This window comes from Populus euphratica, unplaced genomic scaffold, assembly GCF_000495115.2.
Source record: "Populus euphratica unplaced genomic scaffold, PopEup_1.0 scaffold1.1, whole genome shotgun sequence".
Taxonomy (NCBI): domain Eukaryota; kingdom Viridiplantae; phylum Streptophyta; class Magnoliopsida; order Malpighiales; family Salicaceae; genus Populus; species Populus euphratica.
Genome location: NW_011499845.1, coordinates 7,464,829 through 7,473,770, shown reverse-complemented (window position 1 = coordinate 7,473,770; position 8,942 = coordinate 7,464,829).

Here is an 8,942-nt window from a genome sequence, read left to right as displayed (position 1 = left end):
CAAAAACAATCATCATCGATTTAGAACTACTATCTTAATATTGAATCATTATTGCATTGCTATCATCATCATCTATCATTTACCATTGTTACTAATATAGTAATAATTGTCATATAGATATTATTGTTATCATTATTATCACGGTACCATTATTATTATTATTGTATATACACAACAATAACAATCATCATCGATTTAGAACTACTATCTTAATATTGAATCATTATTGCATTGCTATCATCATCATCTATCATCTACCATTGTTGCTAATACAGTAATCATTGTTATATAGACATTATTGTTATTATTATCATCACGATATCATAATTATTATTATTATTATTGTATACATTTCAACTTTTTCATTAGTATTTATGATAAATAAAAAAATATTTTGTAAAGAAATACTTTTCTTGATTAATCAAAACAAATAAAAATAACTTGTGAGAAAATATTTTTAGCAAGGCAAGCGTGCCCTTAATTTGTTAGTATTTCATACTGTATCTCACAACATATGGAAAATCTGATGAGTGAACGAGGGCATTTTGGAAGCGAAAACATGACAGAAATACTCGCACGGTGATCAGGTTGTAAACAATTTTAGAAACACGTCGACTAAATAAATAGTTTTGAAACTAAAGGGAATGATTAATTTGATTCGTGAAACTAAAAGGACCGAGTTGTAATTAACAGAAATTTGGCTTTATCGGCCGCGATCGCCGTTGAATTGATCAACGTCCTACGAGGTTTCGTTGACAATGATCCGGCCCACGCCAAGACGCAAACGGGTTTTGGAAGGCTGTGACGTGGTAAATTGTTAATGGCATGGTAATGGTATCCACTTGTGATTTGGGATCCAAATGGCTCCATGAAAGGTCGATTGTTTGATTTTTTTCACAGGAATATCACCTACCCAGTTTGATTATAATGATTTTATATAAGAGGGTTTTTGCCATGGTTGATACGAAGCTTTGGAAAAAAATTAATTTTTCTTAATATTTTTAGATATTGTATTAATATTATAAATATTTTTTAAAAATAAAATGTTATTATTTTAATATATTTTAAAATTAAAAAAATATTTTTAAAAACAACTTTCAACGGCATCGTGAAGGTTTGACGCAATCTGGGGTGGATCAAGACTCGAGACTGTTTCTTGGTGGAAAAACTAGAGGCAGGACAGACCGAGTTGCACGACCACTTGCTAACAAAGAAAAATTAAAAAAGCCACCATTAATTAATTAATTAATAATAATAATTATTATTATTATTATTATTATTATTATTGGAAAATCAGGCTTCTTTTTATAATATTACGACTCACTCGCATTACGAATTAAAAAAGCCACCATTAATTAATTAATGGAAAATCAGGCTTCCTTTTATAAAATTACGACTCACTCGCATTACTAGTCCCGGGAAGTCATGATATTCCTGGGACACGTTTGGAGTTTAGAAATCCTTGTATTTACGTCAATGACTGCATTGATAGCCTTCTTAACTTTCTTTTAAATTAAATAGTTTTTCTCATAATAAATATGTAAATATGCACATATATAACATATAAGATTATGAATCATAAATCATTTTATATAAATAAATTGTAGCTAATAACAAGAGCGGAATTAGGATGGCTGGCAGGGACAGGCCCCTGCAGTGATTTTTTATTTTTTTTCAGCACCCTCCCTCGATAAATTAGGTTTTTCATCTTAAAAATAGAAGATTTTAGATCTTAACCTCTCTAATATATTTTTTCTCTAATTTAGCTATTAAAATTTTATAATAAAAAAAATTGTAAATATGCACACACATATAGCATGTGAGGTTGTAAGTTATATATCATTTGATACGAATGAAGTGCAGCTGTTAGAATATTTTGAATATTATGGTCCTTGATAATAATCCAATGTCTTAAAAATACATCCAATAACCAAATATTTTTTACTTATTTGATAATTTTATAAATATGATAATAGGTTATTAAACACAGCTTTTATTTCAAAATAAAATATTAAACATTACTCAACAAATTATAACAAAAATTAAATGATGTGGAAAAATCATTATAAATCAAAATAGTTTTTATTGTGGATTGTAACATCATATCACTTTTAATTTTTTATTTTTTTTATCAGCACATAAATGTTTATTTGGTTTTTTTCATAATGATATTTAAGTTTTTTTTTTTAATTTCAAGTACAGTTTTTTATGTAATTAAAAAAAATCATAGGGGAGCTTTAGTATTTTCACAATATATTTGTTATATTTAAATAAAAAAAAAAGTTAAGGATGCATCTTCCTCACGTTCCAACAAGTGGGTGACACACACTATTAAAAAGGTGTGTATGATGCTTCTTATCAGCTAAATTTGACCATCCGCCGTCTAACTATAAGCACATTTGTATCCTCTTTCACATGATATAACGTGCGTAGATAGATAATGGTTAGATTGTTACGAACAATGAACTACTTGTGTTTTTTTTCTTTTTTTTCTTAACAACTAAAGTAAACAATTATTCTTTTTATTTATTGTATATCAAATCAAGCATATTTGTCATTTTCACGTATCTTGGGTCTAACATGGCTGGCAGACCCATGCCGCCTTTAGGTCTGGTATAGTTTGCTAAATCCACATGAGTAAGGCGTACACCATGCAAACTTGCGCGCCCGAGTTAAAAAATTTAAATTTTTTAAAAAACATGATTGGACTACAAAAAAAACATTGTCTCATTCAAACAAGATTAACTACGAACTCTTTTTTGCTTGTGCAATTTATTTTATAAATTTGTTATATTCAAAGAGGAAAAAAATATTGAATTCTAAGTGATTTATTTCAGGCCTTAAAAAATAAACTTTTTTTTTGTATGTATTGTAAATGAAAATATTAATTTTATGTTTTTATCAAAGTGTTGGAAATTTTTTTAAAAGGTTCATACTTTTTAAAATTGAGATATTATTGCATAATTTAATTGTCAAAATTTATACAAGAAGAGTTTATTCTATATTATAACTATTAATATATATATGAAAAATTGAAATATATGATTAAAAGATAAAACTTTTAGACCTTTTAATTGATACATTATGTCGTAGGAAAAAAAAATATTATATACATGAAAAATTTATTATTCATTTAACTATTTTAATTTGTACAATTCTATAAATGATTTATTTTCTAAAATTAGAGATTAATAAAACAATAAATAAATTTTAGGGATGCATGTAGTTAATGTTCCAAGATAAAAAAATATCTATAAAAAAATAAAAATATTTATAATTTAAAAAACCAAAATAAAAATATAAAACAAATATGTTTTCATAATAATTATAAGTACATTTAAACCTCGTGAGTCTAACATAATAATACGATTGTTAGACCTTATGTACCTAAGTATGACATGGTTGTAAATTTATGTTACTTGAATCTTACAAAAAAAATTAAATAAATGTTTAAAAATTATCTCATGTGATTAAATTTAATAATATTATTAAAATATTTTTTATATTTTTTTTAAAAGTTAATATTAATCTAATCACGAGGTAATATACTATAAAATATGTCTGGGACACGGAAGGTTGGTGCAGAAAACGGAGGAAATCGAGCAAACTTCGAATTTAGAACCAGATGGACGAAGTGTCATTTAAATTCTATGGCGTATGAAGACTGGGCTTTTAATCAGAGAACTGGACTTTTACTTTGGGCTTTATGATTTATTTTTAGACTTGGTTTTTAGGACCCAAATATCGGCATCAAGGGCATTGGTTTTGGACTTGTACTTGGACTTGGGTTTTTTACAAAGAGAATGTGATAATTTTAATTTTAACGCCATCTATTCCATGTTCGAACAAATTTCCAATATATTTTTAATCACTTCTACCATGTTCTTGTAAGGTATTGTCAAGTTATTTGATACATTTTTCTGTATTTTTTTTTTATCTAAATTGATATAATTATATCTTATATTTAAGAAATTATCTTGGGTTATAGTTATATTTAAAAATATATTTACATTTTTAATCATGTTTGGCATTTTCTTATAAAGTATCATCAGATTCTTTAATGTATTATTTTATTAATTATTTTCATCCGAGTTAGTTAAATTATATTTTACATCTCAAAAATTTCTTTGAGTTGTGTAAGGAAACATTACTCAAGACTGCTCGAATTGTTTTAAAAATAGAAAGTCTCTAAATTACTCAACTATTAAATTTTTAAGAGATAAAGAATTTATTTAAAAATAAAATAAAACTATATTTTTATATAGCTCGAGAAAATTCTCATGATAAAAAATATAATTATATCAACTCGTATAAAAAAAATAAAACGGCATATTAAATAATTGAATATTACACAAAAACATAAAATACATGTCAATCTGTAAAATGCCCACTAGGAGTTCTTCTCCGTGGTTTTCCACAAAAACAAGGGTTTTTTTGTTCCTCAGAATGGCTACAGTTAAAAATTGCAGCGTAGACCTAAAATCATGATTCGACTAAACATAAATTTGATAGGTTTATATTACGTTACATTCAGGGTTTTCTTGGGTAGGGTTGAATTTAAAATATATTTAGATATGTAGTGATAATCACGTTTAATTTGGTAAATATTATTTCATACAACGAAATCGGCCTTGCACATTTTCAAGGAAGTGTGATTGTGATTAAAGAATTTTTTAATTAAAAAATACACCAAAATAATATTTTTTTATTTTTTAAAAATTATCTTTGATATTAATGCATTAAAATAATTTAAAAATAATTTAAAAATATTAATTGAAAATAAAAATATATTTTTACTATTTTTAAAATATAAAAATGGAATAGAGATTTTGAGTTCAACCAAGTTCATTACCAAGTGTACTTCCCGTTAGAAATTGAGGTCATATGCCAAAAATAATTCCTTGTAAATTTTTACTTTCAAGCAATTTTTTACACGAGGTTAAAAACATAAAAGTAAGTTATTACAAAAAAAAAATGTAAAATGTAAAAGTTGATTTTTAATGATCTTTGGTATGTTAATAATTCGAGGGTGGGCTATTAGTGAACAGAGTGACAGAAAATAATTAAATGATCAGAAAAGGAGAAATAAAAACTTATCCTGTCCTCGAGATAAAATGTAGGGGAGAGGGAAAATTTTGAATAATGGTGATTTTTATTGTTTGAAATTATAATTTTTATAATTAAATAATTTTATATTTAATTTTATTCAAATAAATTTCTTAACTTTATAAATGTGTTGAATTAAGAATCTGAATGAGAGTGTGATAAAAACTATATTTTTAATTTTTTAATTTTTTTTAATGTTTAACATATTAAAATTATTTAAAATTATAAAAAAATAATCTAAAATAAAAAAAATCAAAATCTTAAAAAAACACCTGACCGCACTTCCAAACACCGTAAGTTTTATCATTCATGTTTTTTAAGTGGCAACATAAAATTAAATTTTGCTCTGACAAACAAGAAAGGAAGGGAAAAGAAAAAACTGGAAACCGAAACTTTCAATCTTATCCAAGTCAACCATGAACCCACCCAAAAAACACAACTTCTTTCCAATTTCACAAACCCTAAAATCACCACATTGATTCTTCAATGGCTTTTGCATCACACCATCTTCTTGTTGCAGCTGACGCCACCATCTTTCAAGCACCAATTTCTACCACACCCACATGTGGAACCTCACCAACCAACCTTTCCTAATCCCAGATAACAAGGCAAAAACAAATTTCACAATCGTGAAGTCAAAACAAAATTCAAAAGAAAAAAATCAATTTCTGGATCCCACGACACAAACATCTTTCTTGTCTTGAAAGTATTCCTGGATGTGATGATGGATCTTGGGGTGGGATGTCAGTTGGAAATTTTTCGTTGATTTGGTTTGACAAAAGAGTCTTTTGTGTTTGTGCACTTGATTTTGCCTGGAGAACTCATCAAGCAGTCAATGCCATGGATTTCAACGCTACTGGTTCACTTCAAAGATTTTTGTTGATGTGGCCTGAGAGAGAGGCAACAACTGCTATTCTTGGTGTTTGTTTCCTTTGTCACTCTTTGTTTTCTAGGTTTTCGAATAGCTAATAGTTTGATTGGAACAGTTGTTAGTTAGTTTGCAGGTGGTGATGGCGAGCAGGAGAGGAGGAAGAGGATGCTATGCTTTGGTGATTTTATTTTTCCTTGTTTTGTACTTATTTTTTTGTTTTTATTTTTATCTTACTTTATCCATCAATCAAATCAGACATGATTTTTTTTACACGGATCATGCAGATTACGAGACAACGGACATCTAAGATTTGAAGGAGCGGGTGAAAGCATTATACGGTCTTGAATAGAACTAACCACATGGATCCCGAGACAGTGTCGAAATTCAAACATGAACTCTTCATGAGTTTTTATCCGTTGATTGAACACGGGCTCCACACGTCATCCGTCACCATCAAATTCCTTCTACCATCTCCCAAGGTTCTCAGCGTTACTTATCGTAGTCTATTCTTGAAGTGTTTCTCCGGAGGAAGCAACCTGCTAGGGAGGCGCATGATATTAAAATTATATATTTTTTATTTTTTAAAAAAATTATAAAAAAATTAAGGAAAAAACAATTATTATTTTTTAAATAACGAGATGACACCGCAAAATAAACACTACCTTCATCAAATGCTTGAAAAACGCAAATCCAACTCCAAATTTGTCAAATTTTTCTATATATATATATATATTTTTATTTTCGAAGATTGTTTGAACTTCGAACAACTGTGGTCATACCCAATCCAACTCCAACTACACTAACAAAGCAAATCTCTAGAATGGTCATATGCAGGAGAGTCCCATCTAGACGTGCATCTATTTTCCCCGTATTATTATTTGCCATTGAAGGACCTGGAATTTACGAAGTTTTGACCACAGGCAAAGTTATAAAACCTTGATGGGTTAACCCACTGATGTATCACTCCAGAATCTTACTGGACTCGAGTCTTATATCGAACCAATTGTTTACCAAAATCACATCGGTTTTGTATATTACCGTGAGTCGAGCCCTAGCCCACAGCCCGAATATTAAACTAAATACACATCGTGACTGCTCTGGACAAGTTCAGCAAATCCAGTCTGCCGGCATTCGTTGCCCACAAGATCCGCGGGCAGGCTTGTATTCGAAGCTCGTACAGGATTTTCTGATCCTTGTGGGCTTACGGTTTCCATTTGACTGCTAGACGTCATTACCGAACTTCACTCAACTTTTCGGCGTATCGCTAAATTATTCAATACAGTACAATCAAAGGCGGAGCTATAAATATTAAATAAATATATAATTTTTTTTAAAAAATAATTATTAATTTATGTTTATGAATTTTTGAAGTTAATAGTAAAGTTTTAATTTAAATATATTATTTAAAATATTTAAAAATAAATTTAAAAAATATATTACATTCAAGTAAAAAATAAAAATAAATTATTATTAAAGTTATATTTTTTAATATTTTATAAAATATAATTTATTTATAATAAAATCTAAATTGATATTGTAACAACTCCTCAACTAGGATAAAATAACAACCAACAAAGTAATTAAATTTTTTTTTTTAATTTTTTTTTTATTTGATTTTTTTTAAAATTAATATTTTATAAGTTAAACTTTGTAAGTTTATAAAAATATATATTACAAGAATTCATACAAATTTTCAAAAACTTTTAATAATTTAATTATAAATTATAAATTTTTTTATATAAAACTAATTATAAAATCTTAACACGAACTGGAGCCCCCCTATCACTCAGAATGCCCCCGCCCATGAATACAATAATATATATATTAAGCGCAGACCTGCTTGTTTAATACGACCGAGACTTTAATTTGTACAGGGAATCGGGACTGCCTTCCTAGATCAACCACAAATTTTCAAAGGCGTGTCTGTGGTGGGGATGGAGATCTTCATAATAAAAAAAACCAGAAAGATTTTACGTTCATCGAAGATTGATTTTTCTTCTTTTTATATCCATTCCCACACTATATTCGGCCCGTGGTGGGTGATAGACCATGAATTACAAGGCCTCGAGGAAGCGATAAGATTTCTCGGAAAATCAAATCGTTTTTTTTCTTCTTTTTAAATATATGACCAATGTTTGTCAAGTATACCTACCACGACAGGTTAATGTTACTAGTTTAAATATTGTTAGAAAACAATCACAAATCTTAACTGGCTGAAGTTTTAATCGAGTAACTTCCCCCACTAGGTATTATTAAGTCTCAAATGGGATTGGTTATGGAGATTTGTTGTTTTTGTTGACTTCTCAAGTTTAAATCTCAGAATTATTATTTTATTTTATTCTACTATGAATTAATATTTTTGGTTAAGGAGATTTGTTATTTTCATTGACTTTTCAAGTTTAAATCTTAGAATTAATACAGAGAAAAATTATCATTGACCAGTATATTAAGTATATCAAAGTAGTGTGCTTTCAATTATTTAGGTGGTGATCAAGTGGTAAGAACTTAGAATTAAAGGATTTACTTTTTTTATGATTAAGGTTTGAGTCCTTAATTATTCATATAATGATTACTTGAAATTTACATGATTGTTAATTTTAGAGCTCGTAAAATTAGTCATGATATATGCAAGTTGATCTATAAACTCATGTTAATTTAAAAACAAAAAATAACAATAAAAAAAATTGGTGTGCCCTCGTTTAAAAATGTTTAACACCAACTAGTATAAAACATGGGCCGAAGAATCCATCCAGTATAAAGAAAGGTAGCTTAAACATTCGGTGCGTCAGCTAAATGCTAGGAGGTAAAGTTTCCATGGATAAATTGTATTTTCGGTCCTATAAGTTCATGAATTTGTATTTCTATCCCCGTAGTTTAGGTTTCCTGCCACTGCCCTTGTATTCTCTTAAGTCTCAATTTAGTCCTTTACTCCTAAATAACTAGCAAAGAAGTCCTTTTCGCTCGT